The 25,128-nt window shown below is 42.8% G+C and overlaps 1 protein-coding gene across 2 annotated transcripts in view; it reads right to left on the bottom strand.

Moving 5' to 3' along the window:
• The window catches only part of ATP8A2 (ATPase phospholipid transporting 8A2), a 660,817-nt gene that overhangs the window by 619,657 nt on the left and 16,032 nt on the right, over nt 1-25,128 (bottom strand). The window contains exon 1 of one of the 2 annotated variants that reach the window (XM_054446071.2): nt 21,564-23,047. The exons of the other annotated variant lie outside the window; for it this stretch is intronic. The gene's annotated coding sequence lies outside the window, so the exon portion shown is untranslated. Of the gene's footprint in view, nt 1-21,563; nt 23,048-25,128 lie in introns of those variants that run through there. 2 annotated transcript variants of the gene reach the window in all.

Raw genomic sequence — 25,128 nt, 5'->3', positions numbered from 1 at the left:
TATGTGTGCTGCCTTCCAGTATCAGCCACTTTTTAATGCATGTATGTATATATAAATATGTATGTGTATGTATATGTATACACAAATAAACATGCACTTTTCAACATAAAATGGAATTATGCAGTATTTTTTTTAAATATTACATTCTGAGCATCTTCCCAGAGCAGTGAACTACAGAGCTATGCCACCTCATTATATGGCTACACTTAATTTGTTAAGCCAGTCTTCTCAGTCTCCTGATAACAGTATAAAACATTTTTGCTGACAAGATAGACAACTCTCTGAGATTGGCAGGGACTATTATTCCTGCTTTATGTATCAGAAAATTAAGGCTCTGAGAAAGCTAAGTGATTTGTGAAAACTCGTGTAATCTGATAAGTGGGGAGCCATGAAGCAAACATTAGATTCTCCCTCTTCATCCAGGTCTCCTCTCACAGTACTAGCCACCTCTCAGGAACCAGCAACCATATGGAAACACACCTGATAGTCTCCTTCTGGCTGAGTAGGACAAAGCATGAGCTGCCGCAGGGGAAAAACCTTTAGTCTTTGCAAAAGAGATCACCCTCCTTAAAACTTCTGAATAGTATGGTATATCCCTAGTATAGAGCTAGTTTTAAAAGAAGATTGTAAAAATTGTATAAGTTTGACAACATTATAAATAAACCATCATCTTTTGCTAATATTGTCGTAATGAATTGCTTCCAGGAGAAAGGAAGAAGGAAGGATCTACCTGAGAGATTAAGAGCCCAGAACTCCTGGAGTACAGTCAGTAGGAGAACAGAGATGTTAAAAACAGAGCAGAAAAACTGGATGAACATAACAGGATTGGTTATATGAAGGTTTTGATAGCAAGAACAAAGGAAAATGGTTAAAGGAGTGGTTGTGAAAACTTGGAAGCAAGCTGCAGGCCTGGAAGGGAGTAGAACCAGTTCAGAGAAACTCTCAAAGTGAAATTCCAGGGATGATGTTGGCTCAGTCAACAGCCAACAGAGAAATTTCCAAGTGATAGCTATGGTTACTGTAGACTGAGCACCTATCCCACATTAGACACTGAACATACAAGTGACTTGATCTTCAGACCATCCCATTTATGGATGAGGAAGCTTTCTGTGCACGTTCTTCCAGCCCTTACTGCAAAGCTTAGCAGAACACCTGACCCTTATGCAGGGCCTTGCTCACAGGAGTGCTGAAAAACTGTGTTGATTTAAAGAGATCTGCTGTACAAGGTACTAATCCTTTTACTTTGTTTAGAATGAATTGACATGCACCATGCACAGTGTTGTGCACTGAGATTACAAATAAGAATAAGATATGGTCATTGAGTTCAAATAACTTAAAATTCAGTGAGAGAAGCGGGTATGTAATGACAGCAGAAGAAAGTGAATTAACTTCTGTGTAGCAATAGACACCACTGGGGCTTTGAGGAAATGTTAAATTCATTCTGACAGAACAAAAGGTGAAAACCTTCCCAGAACAAATAGCATTTGATGAAGGTCTTAAAGACAAACATGAATTCAATAATCAGAAACCGGAGGGAGAACATTTTACCATAAGGGGAAAAAAAACCACTAAGGACTGTCTACATAAATTCATTTACACTTGTAAGTGCCATGGCTGATGGGAGAAGCTAATGGGGTTTATGTGGTAAACCAAACCACTACAGCAAGAGCCGTGCAGAAGGCTGAGCACACGTTGTATGGGCTGACCCCATTAGGAGAATGATTTTCTGAATACATGACATAGAAAAATATGTATATTTGTGTATACAAATACATGCACATATATATTTATATATACATACACACATTAAAAAGCGACTGATACTGGAAGGCAGCACACACAACTGTGAGTGCAATGTCATCGGACACTTAATATCATTTCATCTCATTTCTGATATCTACATTTCTCTAATGGCTGATTGGAGTCAGACTATACCCTAACTACGACTACCTGCCATAAAAGTAATTATGGTGTCATTGCAATACAAAAATTCTATTACCTCTACTGGCAAAACTTGAAAGGCAGGTGATCCTTCCTGACTGCAAGGCTGTATCTCCTGTTTCATTGATGTACATCAACTTTTTAAAAATTCTCAATATTTTCCCTAGTTATCCTCTCTGGGGAGGTACCACACTTGACTAAGCTTCATGGTGCCTGATACAGTGTTTTTGCTCTGTCTGAAGCTCATGATGAATTCATAGAAGAATCTGAAAGAAGATATTATCATTCTCTTGAATCACTTTTTCCATGTACTCTTCCAAGTTACCTGTTTTGCCCTGTCTTTCGTATTTTGGCTTGGCTATTTGCTGTGATATTTGGAATATTACATCTTAGATCTTGAGCCCTGGATGTCCAGGATCTTGTCTTTTTGTTTTCTATTTTTCCTGCTTCAACACAATTATGCTCAGGGTGATATATAAATGTCCATAATTATTCCCTTTCTCTCTGAAAGGAAATGAGGTCCAGAAAATTCATTTTCCGTAAATAGACACAATAGACATTATTACTGAGCCTGCAGACTTTAAGTCAATACTTCAGTAGACAGCATGTACCAGGGCTGAGAAGAGATGAAAGCAGGCCTGCTGGTCTCGCCAATAGTGTTATTTTCAGAAATTGTTGTTTGCAGAAAAAGAGGGCTTTACAGAAAGATCAAAATAGAAAAGGGCATACACTAATACAGAAAAATAAAGAAGAAAGATGTTCAAATAACAATTCCATGAAATGACCTATGAATTTGCAAACTATAATTGAAGGTACTAAAATCAAGCATCACAACAATGCTTTATTTCTCTAAGTATTATTATAATTCTTTGCATGTTTGCAGAACGCTCATTATTTCCATATTTAAGCTGCTCCTTTTGCAGCATTCCAAGAGGAGCATAATATTGTTCTGCATCTACAACCAGAAATTAAAATTATTGGATGTAAAATTAGTTTCCTTAAACTAGCTGAGCAAGGAACCAGGAAAGTGGTCCCAAAGCATAAGAGATCTGAGGAGTCTCTAACTATAAACAGCCTTTTAAAATAAGGTCAAGATTATTTTGGGAAAGTAAAGAGTTGAAGGTAAGGGCTTAGTGTAGATCACCTATAAATAGAACTCATTAATAAGACATTACTACAATACTTTGCAAATTTTTACCTCATTATATTAAAACCTAGTTACCGAATAAACACCCACTGTCAGAAGACAGAAGAAAAGCATCTTTCAACAAGATTAACACAACAGTGTGCATGAGCCTGCCACAGTGAACTGTGTACGAGTCTTCACTGCTCACCATCCTGTCTGTGGGAACCCAGAAGGGCAGGGCCAACTCACCTGGGATCCTGCACAAGCTTTTTTTTTTTTTAGATGGAGTCTTGCTCTGTCACCAGGCTGGAGTGCAGTGGCACAATCTTGGCTCACTGCAACCTCCACCTCCTGGGTTCAAGCAAACCCCCTGCCTCAGCCTCCCAAGTAGCTAGGACTGCAGGAGCGAGCCACCATGCCCGGTTAATTTTTTGTATTTTAATAGAGACGGGGTTTCACCATGTTGGCCAGAATTGTCTTGGTCTCCTGACTTCGTCATCTGCCTGCCTTGGCCTCCCAAAGTGCTGGGATTACAGGCATGAGCCACTGCGCCCAGCCACATTTTTTTTTTAAATGTCAAATATACTTTTTTTTTTTTTACTTTAAGTTCCAGGACACATGTGCAGAATGTGCAGGCTTGTTACATAGGTATACATGTGCTGTGGTGGTTTGCTGCACTGACCAACCCATCATCTAGGTTTTAAGCCCCACATGCATTATGTATTTGTCCTAATGCTGTCCCTCCCCTTGCCTCCCGTAGGTGGGAGTTCATGTCTTATGCTCCCTGGCATCTCCCACAGAACTGATGTGATGCCATCCAAGGCATGTTTGCTGATTTATTCAACTTACAGGAGGACAGACTGCAATCACCTTTGGAAACCCATGTAGATCTCCCCAGCAAAACCCAGGGAGGAAGTCTTTCTTAACCCCTCAAATATCCTCTTCAGTTTTAATCCACTTTCTTCTAGGTCTTTCCATTGTTTCCTCATGTGCAGTCTCTTAATAGCTGCTCATCATTTTCCTCATAAAGCTCTTTTATAATCCTCCTAAAAATCAAATAATCCCTACTTGTCAAGCTCATAACCACTTCCCTAGGCCTCAATATGGAGGAAAATTCTAGGCAGTGAGATGATAGAACTTTTTTCTTACTCTTTACTGACTTCACTGAATATTTGGGATATGAGTTTCTCATTTAGATTATGTTTCAGTATTACCATAACTAATGCAAATTGCACTTTCCAAAATACATACAGTTGGAAGAGTTTGGCTTTTTAAAATTGCTTCCTTGTCTGCTGGGTTTTAACTCTTACTGGTGAGGAAGGGTCTTCATAGGGAGCAAAAATTCAATTAGCCTTTTTCTTCCTCAAGATTCTGGGTACAGGCTGGGAAAGAAGCCAAATGATGAAGCTTTAAGAATTCATCTGTCTTGCCTCCCCCAAACTGCACAGCTTTCCTCCTTGGCTTGCAGGCCTTGGTACTTACCAGTGCGACACATTCCCGGAGAGTCCTCTGAGTTACAACCAACTGATCTGTGCTGAAGTGGGACCGATTCTTTCAGAAGTACTTGCATTTCCATAAGAAACCCTGGATCTCAAAGAATGTCGAGAAGAAGCCCAGCCTGTCCTCTGGCCACACCAACGCTTGATCAGGACATTGGCCTGTCTGGACATCAGCGTCCCCCAAAGCTTCTTGTGAAACAGGGTGTTTCCTCTCTTCATGGGGACCAGTTCCTAAACTATCAGCATGCACACCAGGCAAATACAGCCTGAAAGAAAAAGTCAGAGTTGCATCTAAATGGACAGGAAGAGAGTCTAGATTTCTCACTGGGGGTTTCCTTCGGTTACTTGAGGATGTACGATTTCCAGATATTTCTGGGTAGTGAAAATAATCAATCCTGTCTACAAAGATTTCACTAAGTCCTAAGATGAGAAGAATAGTTAAAATTGAAGAAGAGGGGACATCAGCAGCTGCTGCTCAGTTTATTTATTGTACTTTTGTAAGTACTAATTGAGAGAGACAGTCCCCAGCCTTAACTCAAAAGCAGAAAACTGCAACTGCTACAGTAACCTTAAACTTTCACAGTAATGTGGTCATTGCAATCAGAGGGAAACTTCTGTTTATTCTTTCCTTCATTTATGCGTATAACGAATATTTATCGTGCACCTGTTATGTCCTGAAATCCTTACACGCATGGGCAATGCAACGGCTTACAAATTACCTTTTGTGAAAATCCATTTCTCTCCTCATTGAAACAAACACGCAAAATATAGTCTAGAAACAAGCCCCTATATCAGAATTCAAAGACATTCTTCCTTTTATCTGAAATATACCATCCAGAAAGAATGCCTAAGTTTTGTTTTCTCTTTAAATTACCCTGTAAGGAAAAATATATATTCAGGATGATAGGACATCCATTCTCTTCTCAAGCCAGCAGTTTTCCTAGTTTGATTACATTTAATGATAGAATCTTTTCTTTCATGAAACCTTGGGTGGACACTGAGACTCTCATCACAACATCTGAGATCTAGGCAGTCTCTTCTGTGGTTCTTAATTCAACCCAATCATGGTATCTTTAAGTGGCCCTTAAAATCACCACTGCCAGGTAAGTGTCCTTTCTCAGCAATGCTGTTGCTGTCTCCAGAATCTGGAAGCAGCGGTAACAGGCTGGAGCCAATGGAGAGGGGACGCTATCTTGGTGTCCTGACGATCTGAGAGACTTGGCCATCTGCCAGCCTAAGAACGTGGCCCACATGAAAGCCACCACTTGGGCTGAGGCATTAGCTATACAGTGGTTTGTGAAATAAAAATATCTGACCTGGAAGAGATAACATATTTTCTGGGAAGAGTAACAAAACTGGTTCAGCAATCCCTAACCAAGAGCTGGCCTTCTGGAAGTGAGGTGGGTCCCCAGGAGGGAGATGAGGCAGGAGATTCCAACCCCAAACATGGTCTCAATGCCAGCCACCTGGAGAGAGCCAACTCCAGGCTAGACTCAGATGTCACCTCCTCTGTGAGCCCTCCTTGTCCTTTCTGCATTCCCAGGCAGATATATGAGTGCCCTCTGTTGGGCTCTCACTGTAGTATATGCACAGTCCTGTGAGAGCATTGGCCATTTATGGAAGCAAAAGCAACTCCAACTCCACATTGGGAGCTAACCTACCATGTTGGCTTTTGATTAACTCCTGTTCAGGCAAGGCCTCTAAGATTTCCAGTTTACCTGTTGTTTCTTCTGTAAGAGCAGGTAGTTACCATAAATCTTGCCCTTAGGTCAAAGCAACCTTATGTTATCATACTTCAATTGTCTACACCTCCCTTCTGAACCACCACTCCCCTATAGTGTGTAAGCCCTGGATTTGAAGGGTAATAGCACCAGGATTCCACCATCTCTCTGCCAGCTGAGACAGAGGCATGGCTCCTGTTCGTAAGTCCCTGTGAAATGTTTCTTTCGGAGAAACTGTGTATGTCAGCCTCTTTCTTCAGCCTCTCTGCTTCCTCAGAATTTGGGGGTAGGTTTGCATAGACCTGACCACTGGAACAGGTCATATTGCCCTTATCAGGCAAAACTCTTGGTTTACCCATCTTTGAGTTCTTAGTGCCAATCACGTCCTGGAAGGTGAGTCCTCAAAATATGTTTGATGAATGAATAAATGAATGAGTGAATGGACGAATGACTCAACATGCCAGAAGCTAGGTTGAGAGAAGACAGGGGTAGGAGAATAAAAAAAGAGTTAAAGGTGAAGCAGAGAAGGCTGTGTGCCTGTGGATAAATCGCTTTTTCCATTTCCCCCAGAATGTTCCTGCCTAGGACGTGCACTTTGAAGTGCAAGGCACTGTCTAGCCTGAAAACACAGCACGATAGTGTATATAATGCTATATCTTAACGCTTCATTTCTATCTAATACATGATATCTAGGATTTTGTCCATTTTTTCAAAACTCATGATCTGGAAGGTGTGGTGCTGAATGAGCTTTATTTGTTGGTTTGTCAAACTCTCCTGGAGTGGCAGGTTACAAGTTTGGGCAGTACCTCACTGCCCAGGGAGCCGCTCCTGTATAAGCTCTTTAGGGTCTCAAGAGAGCACGCTGGGAGTGCCCCAAGGAGAGAGGTCCGAAGCAAAGGAGGATACACTTGCTGGGAAGCTGAGATATGTGGGCCATACTCAGAAAGAAGACCTGGGGGAGTCCTAGAAAAAAATGAATGAAGGGAGATGGGCTTTAATGCTAAATGTCTGTGTATTCTAATTTAACTGGATACGTAAGGGCATCCATGACTCATCATATACGGTAGATCACATTTCTCTTCAGGATTCCATTTGCTGGACTCAGATCAACTTTTCAGCAGCCTCTTCCCACCCCTCCCCTTGAAGCTGAGCTTTTGGAAAGTGCTGTCTACACTTTCGCGTCTGCGCCTTCCCTCCTCTTCTCCTTCTGCACTGCAATCAGGCCTCTGTCCTGAGCCTTCCATGGAGCTGCTCTCGTCAAGGTCTCCAACAGCCTCTTGCTGCTGAACCCAAACACCCTTTGCCAGACTTCATCTGACCAGCCCAGCAGCATTTGGCCCTGCTGAGCACAATCGACTTGAAATTCGGCCATCCCTGTGCTTCCGAGAGACCACCCTCTTCTGCTTTCCCCCAGCGCTCTGGCCACTTCTCAGTGGCATTTCTAGCTTTCTCCTCCTCTCTCTGCTTGTCCCCTAGATGTTGACGTTTCACCGAATTCTGGTCAGGGCACTTTTTCCTCGCCTCCCCTGTTCCCAGAACTACTCCTCCATCACTAGAACATCAGTTCCCACGAGTGCCCATTGATGACTCTCCAGTCTCTCACCTTCCAGCACCACACCCTCAGATCCAGCTGCCTGCTGGACACCTGCCCTCCCCCACACAGACACCTCAATCAACACAGCCAAAAAAGAAAAATGATTATCCCTACACAACCCTGCTCTTCCTCCCATGTTCTGCACCCACCCAGTTGCGCAAACCAGAAATCTGAGCAGCACACTCGCCTCCTCTTTCTCCCTCCTTTCTACATGGATCAAGTTTCTCAGATGCACATCCACTGCCCAACACCCTCACTGCCACTCCCCTGGGTGTTTCCCCGCTTATTCCTCTCCTCGAATGCTTTCCTCACTGTGACCACTCTCCTCTCCAAGCCACTCTCCACAGTGAACCAGGGCCAAAATCCTCAAGTGTGAATCTCACTGTGGCATAGTCACATCCTCCAAAGGATCTCCACCACCCTGCAGGTGAAGTTCAAATCCTTTAACCAGGCTGCGCTTTTCAGTCAATTCTGCCTCGCTCCACAAATGCCAGCCAGGTGGATGCTTCCAGCTCTCCTCCCCAGCTCTCACACATCTCCAGGCTTCTGGTCACCTTGGCTTTGGTCATGCTTGCCACCCCCAGCTTCCTTATCTGCATAACTGAGGCTTCAGTCTTAAGACCACTCCCCTCAAGAAGCCTGCTCTGGCCTCTGAGTCTGGGTGATTTTCCTATGTGCTTCTTCTACTTTCCCTACCGAAGCACTTACCAATCAGCCTATGTCTCCCACTGAGCCATAAGTTCCATGAGAGCAAGGATTATACCTAATGCACCAGGACATCCTCAGCACTTAACACGGTGCCTGGCATAGAACAGGTATTCAATAAACATTCAAATGGATGGATGAGTGAATGAATGCATGGATCCCTTCCTGCAGCCCCCTCCCTCCTTCATACTTCTAGGATTTATCTTACCTGGGATAAATAAAGCAAACTGATAATTTTTGTATTGATTATAGCAACTATCTGCATTGGATTTTCATGGACAGTCCCAACTTCAAGTCATCTACTCTTTTAAACCACTGATCTCCAAGTGCCATAGCTGCAATGAGGGACCAAGGAATTAAGTTGGCAGGCAACATTCCATTCAAAATAAATATACATTAGAAAAAATATTTCAAGACCATATGTTCCTATTGTGTTCTAGAAAAAGTATGGCTGCCACACAGATAGAGGCAACCACCTAATCTCCTGATCTGGAAAGCTGGCCTAGAATGAAAAGTCTGGATGCAGAGGAATTGAAAATGTATTCGAGGTCATTCACTGAGGTCCCAGTGAAGCTGGAGATAGGATCCACAACTCAACTTGGATTCTCTTTTTAAAGAATTTTCTGTACTTTTCTCTAGCACAGTACATTACTGTACTTTCCAAGCCTGATTTAACTCAATATTATAAACTAAGCTGGGCTGGCCTGGGAACAACCATTTTCCCAGGCAAACCCATCTGGGACCTTTGTCTTAGTCTCTTCCTCCTGCTCTAACAAAATACCACAGGCTGGGTAATTTATAAATAGAAACCTAGGTCTCACAGTAATGGAGGCAGGGAAGATCAAGATCAAGGCACCTGCAGATTCAGTGTCTGGTGAGGGCTGCTCTCTGCTTCCAAGACGGTGCCTTGTTTGCCACGTCCTCTCATGATGGAAAGGCAAAAAGAGGTGCTGTGGTTGGAATGTTTGTGTCCCCTCCACAATTCATATTGAAATGTAATCCCCAATGCAGCAGTATTAAAAGGTGGGGCCTGTAGGAGATAGTTAGGTCATGAGGTCTCTGTTCTCATGGAGAGGATTGGTGCCCTTATAAAAGGGATTCAGGGAATGAGTCCATCCTATTTTCCTTTCTATCTCTTTCATGTGATGACATGGGAATGAGGCACCATCTTTGAAGCAGACACAGGGACCTCATCGGAAACTGAATCTGGCTGTGCCTTGATCTGGGACTTCCTAGCCTCCACAACTGTGGGAAATTAATTTCTATTACTTATAAATTACTTAGTCTAAGGTATTTCATTATAGCAGCTCAACCAGACTAAGACAGGGCAAACTTGCTCCCTCAAGCCATTTAATAAGGGCACTAATCCCATTCTCAAAGGTGGAGCCCTCAGGGCCAAATCATCTCCTAAATACCCCACCTCTTAATACTGTTGCACTGGGGACACAAATATTCAAACTATAGCAACCATATTTCCATGAGGGTCTTTTTCACTGGAGCCCAGCCTGACTCAGCTATACCCTGCTGAACAGGCAAAGAAAGAATTAGACTGAACGAATAAATCATATGTTTGATTTGGTGCTGACCCAGGAGCCAGTGCCAGGGCCCACCAGCACAGAATAAAAGAAACGACGCTATTTTTAAAGGACCTTTAAAATCATCCTGTCCTTTCATCCATGCAGAAAGACACTCACCCCCTAACACACGCAGGGCCAGGTCTCCATGAAGCCTGTTTGTGTCTGACACCTTGCTCTTATATACAAGAGCCTCCTTGACCCACCGTTTTGCTTTCTGCAGTTTCAGTTCCTTGCAGTAAACCATGGTCTGAAACTATTAAATGAAAAATGCCAGAAATAAACAACTCATAAGTTTTAAACTGCATGCTGTTCTGAGTGGCATGATGAAACCTCGCACCATCCTGATCCTTCCCACCTAGGGTGTGAATCATCCCTTTATCCAGCGAATTCACGATAAGGATGCTCCCAGCCAGCCCATTTAGTCACTTAGGAGTCTTCTTGGCGGATTGAGTGTCGTGGTATCACAGTGCTCGGATTCAAGTAGCCCTTATTTGACTTACTAATGGCCCCAGGCTGGGTGCAGTGGCTCATGTTCGTATTCTGTATTTTGGGAGGCTGAGGAGGGAGGATTGTTTGAGCCCAGGAGTTCAAGGCTACAGAGAGCTATGATCATGCCACTGCACTCCAGCCTGGGCGACAGAGTGAAATAATAATAATAGCCCCAAAGCACAACAGTAGTGATGTTGGTTAATTATTATTAATCTCTTATTATTATTAATCTCTTAATTATTATTTCTTGTTATTAATCTCTTAATTATTATTACTCTCTTATTATTATTAATCTCTTAATTATTATTTCTCTAAATAATAATAATAGCCCCAAAGTACAACAGTAGTGATGCTGGTATATTATTATCATTGTTCTATTTTATTATTGTTGTTATTAATCTCTTAATGTGCCTAATTTATAAATTAAACTTTATCATAGGTATGTATGTACAGGAAAAAGCATAGTGTTTATAGATTTTGGTACCATCCGAGGTTTCCGGTACCTACTGGGTGTCTTGGAATGTGCACCCCATGAATACTGGACACATCTACTGCTTTTTCCCTCCTGAACCAACAAGCACTTATTTCTGTCACTCACAACCTAGCCTGATTGTATTCATTGCTAAAAAAAGAACAGCTTGAAGCAGGAGAATAATAATGAAAAATGGTTATTTTCAGAGAAAAAAAGTTTTGGCTGCCACTCAAAGGAAACAAGAGCCTTCTTACCACAGCCCGAGAACAAACATTTATTAGTAATCTTGCTGCTAGCTCTTTCTTCAGATTCAATTTATAACTCGATTGATATCAGCATTTGCTACAGTATACTATTTCAGGTTGAAAATATTTAAGAAATGCCACTTCTTTTTAACACCTTCAGCAAAAATCATAACAATCCTTTCCATTTGCCCAATACTCATTTTAAATGGCACATTTTAAAGGGCTTTTGCATCGTCTTTCACTTCTATCCGCACTATGCTGCAATATTGGAAGGACAAGAATGTATTCAAATTTTACTGAGAGTGCTGCGTCTCGGAGGAGTTAAGGACCGTGTCTCATTTCCGAGCTGTGCCGCACACTCACTGCACATCTGGTTCATTTTCCTCTAAACCCAGAGTGCCTGGCAGTTTATTCTATGAATGAAGAGAAGTTAGCTATAAGTGATTCCCCAGGACTTGGTAATAAAGAAACACTAGACAAAAACTTCCTGTTAAGTGGGCAGTCACAGAACTGATGTGTATTCAGGGTTGACATCCATAATACATCCTTCCTGTTGTTGAAATATCAAAATGCTTCCACTTAGTGATAAATAGCCACTGTCCCAAGGCCTTCTGTGGCCCCACAATGCCGGCCTTCTCAGACCCTTTCCCACAACCCTCAAGGCCTTCCTGTAAGCCAGTAACTGCCACAGCATAGGAGGCCCGAGAACCTTTCTGCACCATTACAGCAAGAGTCTGTGTTCACTGGTGTGACCTCATGCTGTCTGGTGTTAAATGGTTTAAATACCCACCCTATGTATTACTGTGCAGAACCATAATGGATGTGCATTAGAATAATCCAGAGTCATCGGGAAAGGATTCAATGGTGTTCAGAATCCTCTGGTTAAGAAAGCAAAGAAGTGTTAGCAACAATATTGTGTATATTTCAAAATAACTAGAGAGGACTTGAAATGATACTAACACATAGAAATGACAAACATTCAAGGTGTTGAAGAACCCAAATGCCCTGACTTGATCATTACACATTCTTTTTTTTTTTTTAATTATTATTATACTTTAAGTTTTAGGGCACATGTGCACAATGTGCAGGTTAGTTACATATGTATACATGTGCCATGCTGGTGTGCTGCACCCATTAACTCGTCATTTAGCATTAGATATATCTCCTAATGCTATCCCTCTCCCCTCCCCCGACCCCACAACAGTCCCCAGAGTGTGATGTTCCCCTTCCTGTGTCCATGTGTTCTCGTTGTTCAATTCCCACCTATGAGTGAGAATATGCGGTGTTTGGTTTTTTGTTCTTGCAATAGTTTACTGAGAATGATGATTTCCAATTTCATCCATGTCCCTACAAAGGACATGAACTCATCGTTTTTTATGGCTGCATAGTATTCCATGGTGTATATGTGCCACATTTTCTTAATCCAGTCTATCATTGTTGGACATTTGGGTTAGTTCCAAACAGAGATCATCACAAATTCTATGCAAGTAACAAACACTCGCATGTACCCCATAAATATGTAAAATATTATGTATCAATAAAAGAAAAAAAGAAAGCAAAGAAGTGGAAAATTTATTTCAGTAAATGTTCTTTTAATATGACCCGAAGAAACAAAGATTTGGCATTTGGAGAGATAACCTTTAGTTATCCAGATAAGTCATTTATGTGGAATGCTGTGTTCCTCAGAAGCACCAAGAAACCAGGTGTGGTGGCTCACACCTCTCATCCCAGCCACTTTGGGAGGCTGATGTGGGAGAATCTCTTGAGCCCAGGAGTTCACACACTATCCTGGGCAACATAGGAAGACCCTATCTCTACAGAAAAATTAAAATTAGCTGGGCGTGGCAGTGTGTGCCTGTAGACCCAGCTACTTGGGAGGCTGAGGTGGGAGGATGGCTTAAGCTCAAGAGTTCAATGCTGCAGTGAGCTGTGGTGGCACCACTGCACTCCAGCCTGGCTGAAAGAGCAAGATCCAGTCTCAAAAAAGGAAGAAGAAAGAAGAAAAGGAAAAAGGAGAAAGAGAAGAAGAAGGAGAAAAGGAAGAGGAAAAAGGAAGAGAAGAAGAAGGAGGAGAAGAATAAGAGGAGGAGGAAGAGGAAGAAGAAGAAGATGAAGGAGGAGGGGGAAGAAAGAGAAGAAGAGGAAGAGTAAGAAAGAGAAGAAGAAAGAAGAAGAAGAAGGAGAAAAGGAGAAGGAAGAGGAGGGAGAAGGAGGGGGGAGGAAGGGGAAGAAGAAGAAGAAGAAGGAGAAGGAGAAGGAGAAGAAGAAGAAGAAAAAGAGGAGGAGGAGGAAGAGAAGGAGGAAGAGGAGAAGGAGGAAGAGGAAGGACAAGAAAAAGAAGAACCACTAAGAAATCAGGATCTTACTATACACCAGTGATTCTCAAAGTGTGCCACAGACCAGCAACAGTAGCAGCAGCATCCCCTGAGAATTTGTGAGAAATGCGAATTCTTGGTCCCATCCCAGACTTCCTGAATCAGAACTTCTGAGAGTGGGAAACAGCCACCTGCATGTTAATAAGCCTCCAAGTGACTCCAGTGCATGCTTCAGTGTAAGAACCACTGCCATGCCCAGCAGTCCCCACACTGGGTGGTATATCACATCCTCCTGAGAGCTGGTTACACATGCAGATTAGATACCCAGGTTCTGCCTTCTGGGATCGTGCCTCTGCCAGTCCACAAATTGGCATTTGGTGATCACTGTTGTAAACTGCAGCAAATTTTCAAGTAGAGGAAAAGAGTAATAATAGTAAAAATATCTTATTATACGTATGTACAGAGCCTGAAATTTATAATGTCTGCCACCTGTCTTATTTTTTTTCATATGCATTACTTCAGTTATGGATGCACATTTTATGGCAGACAGCACCCTTCTCTCATGAAGTCTTTCTTGGTCACCCTCATACCTGGTGAGAAGGATGCTCTTCTCTTTCCTGCCACTTCTCAATCTCACTCATAGCTCTTAACAGAGCTTATCATGTTGTATTGGAAATAATTCTGCAGACACCTTCCTCCCCTCCTGAGTTCCTCAAGGACAGGGACTAAGTCTCATTCAAATTTGTGTTTCCAGAAGTTTTAGCACAGGGCATGTAGTCAACGATGTTTATTAGCATCTACTGTATGTCTAGCACTAGGGACACAGCAGTGAGCCAGAGGGGGCAAGGGCTGCCCCCATGTACCAGATGGCCCACAGTGATGACGACTGGGTAATTGTACATATGAAAGCTGTAACCCCAAAATAAAATTATAAGTTCCCGACCGACTGAATGGATCCCCTCCAAACCAAGGGGATTCCAAAGAAGTCCTGAAAAACTAGCTTACGCCACGATAGGAAGGAGAGGGGTCAGACATACCTCATTATACATTCTCTCTTTTGATGTTTAGGCGCAATTGACCATCATTAACATTAAAGTAGAGATCCGAAGACTGACAAAATAGACTCTTTGTAGCAATAAGACCCCAACTCCAGTCTGCTGTGGTGTAGCATCACATGACAGATAACAGGCTCTAAAGGAAATCAAAGTATTTACCCCAAAATACTTTTCTTTGACATATTTTGGAATGGCCCTGCAAAGCCATCTCATGTGGGGAAAATTTACATTCTGTAAGGAATCTCCTTCCATTTCCAGGTCTTTTCCTGATCCAAGAGATTAACTAAGAGTCTGACACCTTTTAAGTTCTGATAAGAGACATTTACCATCTATTCTCCCTGAAGGCTGCTACCTGGAGGCTTCATCTACATAACAGGACCTTGGCTTCCACGATCCCCCTTATCTTAACCCATGCATTTCTTCCTGCTGCCTTCAACAGTTCAGGCAAAGCTTAACTCTTTCAACCAATTGCCAATCAGGAAATCTTTGAATCCACCTATGACTTGGAAGCCCCCACTTTGAGATGTCCCAGCTTTCTTGGCCAAACCGATGTACACCTTCTATGTATTGGTTTATGCCTTTGCCTATATCTTCTAGCTCCCTAAAATGCATAAAATCAAGCTGTAACCCAGCCACCTTGGGCACATGTTCTCAGGACCTGATGAGGCTGTCACAGGTCATGATCCTCACATTTGGCTCAGAATAAACCTTTTCAAATATTTTAGAGTCTGGCTTTTTTCCTCAACAAAGTATAATGACTAATAGTAAAGGAAAATTCTCAGGGTTTCCCAATGAAGAGAAAAATGGTTCCCCAGAAATGGACCCATATTGCAAGCGGCCGGTCCTGGAGTGTGACTGTGCACTGAGTCAAGGTGGGTGAGGAGCAGAGAGGACCCCTCCACACCTTATTAGGAAGTTGCGGTCATGGGCCAGCGGCAGCAGAGTAGGCAGGCTGAAAGGGACCTGAGCATCACAGGATTTCAACCCCTTGTTCATAGAGGCTGGTGTTTTATGACTTGATAGAAAAATATCAGTATATTGATGGTTTTGATAATTCAAGTGGACTTTCACAAGGTCCTATAAGAAGGAGACAAGCCTTTTTCTAAGGTGCTATAGGACAACTGTCTGGAGGGCCTTGGAGACCCACCTCTTCCCCTCCTTCTCACTGGTAGTTCCTGAGGACAACTGGAGAATGTGCTGGGAATGCGACAACCTGAGATAAGGAGGCACTGACCATAACAGCCTAGGCTCTGTTCCCATCTTCCTGGAACAGGATGTCCAGCAAGGCTTTATTTAACCCAGCGAAATCAGCCACCCCCACCCCCACCAAGGAGCACACCTTTGGTGCCAAAGACAAGACTCCATCTGCCTTGGGCCACTTTCCTGAACCGTGAGGGACTGGCCCGCCATGGGCCCAGGCTTCTACCATCTCTTGCTGCCTATCTGTGAGTAATAAAGCTGCTTTGCTGAAAGCTTGCTGTGTGAGTGTTCTGTCTCACCACAGTCATGCCAGTGGATTGATAACATTGCATATATTGGCAAAGTTTTTAGAGTCCTCCCCACGATAGATGTGTCTGAGAAGCCTGAAAGTAGAAAGGAAAGGAAATGCATACTTGCTAGTGGCAGGCACTCATCCACAACTAAGAGTCAGTGTTAAAAACATGAAATTTCCAGCCCCAAAATAGAGTTCGTGAGAGCAAAGATTGGGAACATGAAGATAATAATGCGCCCAAGAGCATCCTCATGATTGCAGGCTACCCAGAGTCAAGGGCAAATTAGGCCATGTTCCTAGAGGCAAGAGGACAGAAGCTGGCTGGGACTGAGAAAACAATACCCTAAAATCAAGGCCTCAGAAGCAAAAGTTTCTCTCTGACCTTCTTTTGCCCTATTGTCTCTCAGTCCCATTATCCCCCAGGCTAGCCATAAAAACTAGAATCCCTCTTCTTCAAGGCAGGTCATAGAAATTAGAACCCCTTTTCCCCAAGGCCAGCCATAAAACCTAAAAAAAGCACTCTAATAACTTTTCCTCTTTCTGTGTAAAAACTGGCCATAAAAAAGTTATCTGACCTACCTTGTTTGACTGTAGGCCCTAAGTTCCTCATTACAGAGAGGATCCCACTCCACACCAAGAAGGAAGATAGGCTGCTCCAAGAGGCCGAGAAGAATCCAGAGAGACAGGCCTTGCTGGGTTTCCCCCACTCAGTCTATTAACATTGGATCAGGGCTTGGCACAGTGGCTCACGCCTGTAATCTCAGCACTTTGGGAGGCCAAGGCAGGCAGGCCACGAGGTCAGGAGATCAAGACCATCCTGGCCAACATGGTGAAACCCCCTCTCTACTAAAAATAAAAAAATTAGCTGGGCATGATGATGCACACCTGTAGTCCCAGCTACTCAGGAAGCTGAGGCAGGAAAATCTCTTGAACCCAGGAGATGGAGGTAGCAGTGAGCTGAGATTACGACACTGCACTCCAGCCTGGGGACTGAGTGAGACTCCGTCAAAAAAAAAGAAAGAAAAATTGGATCAGCCAGACACAGTGGCTCCTGCCTGTAATTCTAGCACTTTTGAAGACTGAGGCAGGGCAATCACTTGAGGCCAGGGGTTTGAGACACCCCTGAGCAACATAGCAAGACCTCATCTCTACAAAAAAATTCAAAAATCAGCCAAGCATGGTGGCACATGCCTGTAGTTCTAGCTACTCAGTAGACTGAGCTGGGAGGATCGTTTGAGCCCAGGAGTTCAAGGCTGCAGTGAGCTATGATTGCACCTTTTCTGTCCAATCATCTGTTCCTGGCTCTCCATACTTTGTTAAACCTAAGCATAAAAATGGACAATTTTCCTTTGTCTTTTGGTCTTTATTCTCAAGGCTCCCATGTATACGTTAATAAATGTGTATGCCTTTTCTCCAAGTAATCTGGCTTTTTTGAGTAGATTTTTTCAGCAAACTTTCAGAGGGCGAAGGGAAAGCTTTCCCTTGACACCTACAAGCCACAGAACTGAAGGTGAGAATGACAAACAGAGTCTCAAGGCCTTTTTTAAAAAGACAGAAGCCCTCTCAGGCCTAAGACAAGATCTCTGGCTTTGGTAACTAAGTGGACACATTGCAGATGGACCAGCAGCCTACTGAGGGATGACCAGAAGATGCCAATAGTGGGTGAAAAACCCTGCCCCTCTACTATCCTAGGTTCAGCAGCAAGGGCCCTGCTAATCAAACTGACAAAAGACAAATGAAGAGAAGAAAAGACATGCAAATTTTATTTGATGGTCATAGTTTTAGGAAGACATAGAATCTTTGTATGTATATATAGAGAGACCCAAAGAAGTACATAGGCTAGAGAGCTTACATACTACTTCAACAAAGAATGATAAATTGTGAAGCCATGACAAGACAAAGGAAAAGGGAAGGCTTCTAAGGGCAGTAAATTGTGGGAGGGTAAATATGTGGGGAAATTAATGGAAGATAAGGCTGCTTTTGTAAGGCTTGTCATGCAGGCTCCACTCAGTGCTCTGGGCTGATAAGACTCTAGTCATCTCAGGTGACGAAGAGTTATTTTGCTTTTTCTGGTATGGGAGAGGGAGACACTTTTACAAATGGAAATTTATGTTCTGTTTTTAGCCAGATAGGGGAAGGACAGTAAGCCTTTTTTTTTTCTTTCTGCATCTGATGTTTCTTAATTGCCTTCAGCTCAAAATAACCCTTAGTCCAAAAGGCATATTTCAGGGTGACATATTATGGTCCCCTTCACAGGCCTGGCAAGCCTAGATCTGACCTATGTCATCAACCTGGCCAGCAATTGGTCTCTGCCACCTCCTGCTTTGTCTTTATCTTCCTCTTCTGATTGGTTGCCCCTCAGGCTCAGGGGCACAGCCTGGATTCAGCCTGCCACATCCTAGTTAGACTTGGAGTTTTATTTTGTCTTGGTTTTCAGATTGCTTCTTTTATTTTGTTTTCTATTGTTAAGTAAAACACAGATACCAAAAATTACACAAAGCAACTTTATGTCTTAATGAATTATCCTGAGCAACATCTTTGTTGATGCCTGCCTGAATCCAACTTCCCTGCATCACCACTAGCCAGTAATGAGCTCTCCTTCCAATAGACTCTCAGTCTACCAATGGCCAGAACAGGCAGACATGTCTAATCACACTATAGAGAACAAGCCAAGCTCATCTACAGCCTGTAAACTCCACCTAAAATACTGAAACCATCCATCAGAATCTTTACAACCTGTTTTAAAGATGCACTTACAAGGTGATGACAGTTACAGTGATCATTCACTTCATTTTTTTAAAACAACCAGGACAATAAAAAAGTACTTATAGAATAACTATCAAAAGCTAGGCAGTTTGCAGTTCCTCTCATTGATCCTAAGATAATATTCCTGTTTTATAGGTCACTACACTGAGTCTTGGATAAGTTTCATAGTTTTCCCAAGATCCCATGATCAGTGTTCAAGATTCAACCTCAGTCTACCTGATGCAGAACTCTGGACCCTTCCCAGCTAACCCCACTGTCTTATGTCAGATAGTCAATAAATGTGTACTTAGCATGTGTTATAGTCAAGGCGTGCACAACATAAAATGAACCTCAGATTCTTAAGATGCTGAAAGTTATATAGAGGAGTCAAAAAGTATGTAAATAGGGGCTGGGCACAGTGGCTCATACCTGTAATCCCAGCCCTTTAGGAAGCTGAGGCGGGCAGATCACCTGAGGTCAGGAGTTCAAGACCAGCCTGGCCAACATGGTGAAACCCCATCTCTACTAAAAATACAAAAGTTAGCTGGGCATGGTGGTACATGCCTGTAATCCCAGCTACTCAGGAGGCTGAGGCAGGAGAATCACTTGAACCCAGGAGGCAGAGGTTGCAGTGAGCTGAGATTGCACCACTGCACTCCAGCCTGGGTGACAGAGTGAGACCCCGTCTCAAAAAACAACAACAAAAAAGGTATGTAAATAGGTTGGGTGAGGTGGCTCACACCTGTAATCCCAGTACTTAGCCAGGAGTTTGAAATTAGCCTGGGCAACACAGTGAGATCCCATCTCTACAAAAAATAAAAGATAATTAGCCAAGCATGGTGGCACGTGCCTGTAGCCCCAGATACTCAGGAGGCTGAAGCAAGAGGATTTTTTGAGCTTAGGAAGTTGAGGCTGCAGTGAGTTGTGATCATGCCACTGTACTCCAGCCTGGGTGACAGAGCAAGACTCTGTCTTAAAAAAAAAAAAAAGTATGTAAATAAATTTGAGGAGGTTAAAAAAAAGTATCCATGAACTAAAAAGTGGGACAGATAAAGTGTCGATATGGCTCAGGGAAAGAAAAGCTTTTCAATCTTTATCAACCATGAAGGGTCCCAGGGAAAAGGGGGCATTCGGGTTTGGAGGGACATGTCAACCTGAAATAATCAAAAGGATCAGAATCCAGTTCATTTTTGTTTTTTGTTTTTTTTGTAGAGATGAGGCTTCATTGTTTTGCCCAGTCTGGTCTCAAACTCCTGGCCTGAAACAATCCTCCTGCCTCAGCCTCCCAAGTCACTGGAACTACAGGTATGAGCCACCACACCCAGCTTAGAATCTAGTTTTTAAAAGTGTGTTCAAGCAAAAAGTTGTAAGTTAGCATCCTAGAAATACATGCTCCAGAGAAATGGGGTCACTGCTCTGAAGTTCAAAGTTAAGGTCTTGTTTTTGTAAGAAGAAAACGAAGAAATTTAACGGAATTACAACATTATTTTATAAAAGGCTAGCTTATGAGTTGCAATAATTTAATTAGTTACAGTTTGTTTTCTTTTCTGAAAGCCTTTTTATTTCTTTTCCAATTTAAAAGAATATATTTAACATTCCATCTTAGACTGTGTGATACTCATGAAGTCTGTGTGAAGGAGCAAAGAGGGAAGTTAATTTTACAATGAAGATCAACAGTGGAGAGGTAAGAGGTCTTCTATGGGACTGTTTAGTCATTTAGAACATTTTACAAAACAATGTAGGTAAGGAAGAAGGCCAATCTATAATCAGAGAAACTAAGGTTACAGCTCCTAGGTTACAACTGCCTGTCACATGATTCAAGTCCCATAATCACATTCCCTTAAGGCTCAAAATAATTTAAAGTTTCAACAGCTTAGATTTTAAATTACTTATTTTCACAGACATGTGCTGATGTGCAAAGGAAAGGTACAATATGCACCAAAGAAACAGAACGTTCTTCTGACTAGTGTATCAGGCACTTGAGGGGTGGTGCTCACTATCTATTGCTGCATGTGAGGTCAGCCCCGGAGAGCTTCTGTTGACCAGGGTGGGCTGAGCTCACTGCACTATCACATTGCACCAGCTCAGCACTAAACAAGCAGACCCAGCGACAAACTGGCTGCCTTTGCCCGTCCACCTGTGCGATGGAATCTGATAGTTTGACTTTTATATGCATGCATTTATATCAAAGTGTGATAGATGCCTGTTGGCATTTTCCAAATCACTTTTTTCAACCGCATATTCTTGATGAGGAAAATGTAACTGTTGCATGCTGCAATTTTCCCTGAGCCCTCCATCCACGCAAGACAGCCTGTTCAAGAGTCCCCACTCTGGCCTTCCTTCTGCACGGCCTCTGGACGGCCTCCTGTAAGGGCAAAAACGTCAGCATCCATACATGTAAGTTTCTTTCTTTTCCAAAGGCCAAAACTAAGCTACAGTGCTGCAGCTTTAGCTATTTTTTTGTACTTGTTGAACTCTTATGATATTCAAGGCACTGAAGTAGATGGCAAGGTGAGCTTCCTGCCCCCAAGGACACACATGGAGAGTAAAACAATGATGTAAAGCAGTATACAGTTACTGTTATTACCTTCACCTTTCTTGCTGTTTCCTCCAGTAGATTCCTAAGAACTTCTTGGGGAAAGGGATTATGATTTTTAACTTGTTTAACCTGTTCGTGAGTCAGTGCCTGGGATGTTGGAGACCTGAAACAAAGGTCGTTAAATGAAGGACAAATAAAATAAATAGATGATGAAAGAATGGGTGGATCAATGATGGATGGATGGACGGATGAATAGATGGGTGAAGAATGGACAGATGAATAGAAATTCAGAGTAGGGAGAAATTACTGCAGGTTGAAGTATGAAGGAGGAGATAAGGCTTGAGCTGGATTCATTTATAATAAAAATGCAGATGAAGCCTCATATCCAGGAGTCGTCTTCTCTGATTTACTGATTCTTCCCAGATGCAGGATACACCTCAGTGACTCATTCTATTCTGCCTTATGCCAGTTTACCTCCAATTATCCCATTTCCCCTCTCTCCTGACTATTTAAATCTACTGTCCTTTGAAACTTAGCTCAAAGAAGCAGGGGAACTAATGAACAAACTGCAGTCCATCCCTACAATAATAGAACACAACTCAGTAATCCTAAGGAATGAAACCACTGAGACATGTGGCAACATGGATGAATTTTTTTTTTTTTTTTTTGAGACGGAGTCTCGCTCTGTCACCCAGGCTGGAGTGCAGTGGCGTGATCTCAGCTCACTGCAACCTCTGCTTCCTGGGTTCAAGCAATTCTCCTGCCTCCCTGAGTAGCTGGGATTACAGGTGTGTACCACCATGCACAGCTAATTTTTGTATTTTTAGTAGAGACAGGATTTCACCATGATGGCCTGGCTGGTCTTGAACTCCTGACCTCAAATGATCCACCTGGCTTGGCCTCCCAAAATGCTGGGATTACAGGCGTGAGCCACCGCACCTGGCCGGATGAATCTTAAAAGCAGTATGTAAGTGAAAGAAGCCAGACAAAGAAGACTGCACACTGTTTAATTCCATTTGTATGACATTCTGGGAAAGACAAAACTACAGAGTCAGAAATCAGATCAGTGGTTAATAGGGGCTGGGAGAGGGGAAGGGAACTGAGTACAAAGGGACAGGGAGAACTTTAGGGGTGATGGAAAATCCCTATCTTGACTGTACACAGCTGTGTATTTGTCAAAGTCATCAAGCCACATTATACACCCATACACTGTGCATACTATACGCCTCAAAAGGGCACATTTCACTGTGTGTAAATTATATCTTAATAACCTTGACTTCTTTTTTTTTAATTTTTCACTTTATTAAGCAAAACATAGTTAAAGGTGAGGACAACAAACTTCCAAGCATACGAAGAGTGGCACTTGAATAACCTTGACTTTTAAAAAGCCAAAAAATAGGCTGGGCACGATGGCTCACGCCTGTAATCCCAGCACTTTGGGAGGCCGAGGTGGGTGGATCACTTGAGGTCAGGAGTTCAAGACCAGCCTGGCCAAGATGGTGAAACCTCATCTGTACTAAAAATACAAAAATTAGCTGGGCGTTATGGCACATGCCTGTAATCCCAGCTACTCAGAAGGCTGAGGCAGGAGAATCACTTGAACCTGGGAGGTGGAAGTTGCAGTCAGCTGAGATCGCACCACTGCACTCAGCCTGGGTGACAGAGCAGGACTCTGTCTCAAAACAAAGCAAAACAAAAGGCAAAAAATGGAAACCTAACTTGTGTCCTCTTCTTAAAAGTTGACTATGACCACTCTTTGCTTCAAGTGTTCATTTATCCTCACAACTCCTTTAGCAATTAATTATGCCTTGTAAGCATCTCTTCTAGTATTGCCTTGGACATCGCTTACTTTTTACTGTTTCCTTTTTACGTGTCCAGGTCTTCTCCCCCAGCCAGATGGTAAATGCCTTGGAAACGGGAACTATGCAGTATTATCCATCCTTCATCCACAACTATGAATCCAGGTCACTGACTGACACATTAAACACAAGAGATGTTCAACAAATCTTTGTTGATTTGAGTAAAAAGCAGCTAAGTGAAGCTACTCGGTGTACTTCTTCAATCCAAAGTTGAATTTGGTAAACAGGCTCACAAATGCATTTCTCCATTAATTACCAAACACAACTTTTCTCAACGCCTCTCAGGGTGTCTAAGTCAATCACTTGTATATTTCACCCTCGGTGCTCTAGTTCATTTGTCCCTGACTAAAAGAAGAGGCTGACGATTTCCAAGTAACCCTAGACCAGTTTAGCACACCTCCCAGAAAGTGCTTGGACTGTGCCAGTGCTGACGCCGCCTTTTTCAGCCTATTGTCTTATTTCCTTGGCTGACAATTACTGGCCTCATTAAGCCCAGAGTTTTAGTATTTTAGGGGGGAAAATATGACAGAAATAATTATTATACTCAACAAAGTCATGTTCTACTTTAATATTACAAAAACTGAATTTCTATTTGATTCTCCTTACATCTAAAATGCTAGGGTTTCCTATTTCCAAACTTGCCTATTTTCAATTCCTGGAAGTAAAACAGTGGCTACTTCCAGCCTTGGCGTCCCCCAAATTTCACTGAGTGCCACCATCTTGACCAAGTTCTTGTTTGTCTTATCACAACCTTATAACAGGTCATTTAATTGTGATGAGTCTCCTATTGGGTGCGGGCAATTGGTCCTGCGCTCACTGAATCCCCCTGCTGCAGAGCTGCATTTCTTCCACATCACAGAGCTTTGCCCAAGACCCTTTCATTGGATTCCCATTGGCTTTCTCTTCCCTGGTGAATCTATTTTCCATCAAACAGGTGGAGACATCATTTCCTTCAGCATGTGTTTTATGCACACCTGCCCTCACCCCTACTTCCCCTCCTACCCATTGCTGGCCATGTCACTGCTCCTGTGGTCAGCTCCCTCCTGATAAGGGAGGAGACCACCCCTCATATTGTCTTAGGCCCGATTTCTGCCTCCAAAGAAAGAAGTAAAAACTAAAAGGTAGAAATGAAATCCACAAGCAGACAGCCTGGCGCCACACCTGGGCCTGGTAGTTAAAGATCGACCCCTGACCTAATCGGTTATGTTATCTATAGATTACAGACATTGTATAGAAAAGCACTGTGAAAATCCCTGCCCTGTTCTGTTCCATTCTAATTACCGGTGCATGCAGTCCCCAGTCACGAACCCCCTGCTTGCTCAATCAATCACGATCCTTTCACATGGACCCCCTTACAGTTGTGAGCCCTTAAAAGGGACAGGAATTGCTCACTCAGGGAGCTCGGTTGTTGGAGACGTGAGTCTTGTGGAAGCTCCCAGCTGAATAAAGCCCTTCCTTCTTTAACTTGGTGTCTGAGGGGTTTTTTCTGCAGCTTGTCCTGCAACACTGAGACAAGCTCTCCTGACCACAGGAACTAGGAATTGTGCTGAAGTGTCCTTGACTTGCCCCCAGGAGCCAGCTTTCTTCTTTTCACTTCCTTTATCCCTTCCTTCCTTCTTTCCTTCCTCCTTGTTTCTCTCCTTCCCTCCCTTCCTTTCTTAATTCTGACACTAAATAAGGTAACACAACAATATCTCAACCAAAACAGCCCTCACCATAAACATAACTGAAAACACTAGTAAAGAGATTTTTTT

This window comes from Pongo pygmaeus, chromosome 14, assembly GCF_028885625.2.
Source record: "Pongo pygmaeus isolate AG05252 chromosome 14, NHGRI_mPonPyg2-v2.0_pri, whole genome shotgun sequence".
Lineage (NCBI taxonomy): Eukaryota > Metazoa > Chordata > Mammalia > Primates > Hominidae > Pongo > Pongo pygmaeus.
This window is presented reverse-complemented; position numbering and strand designations above follow the sequence as displayed.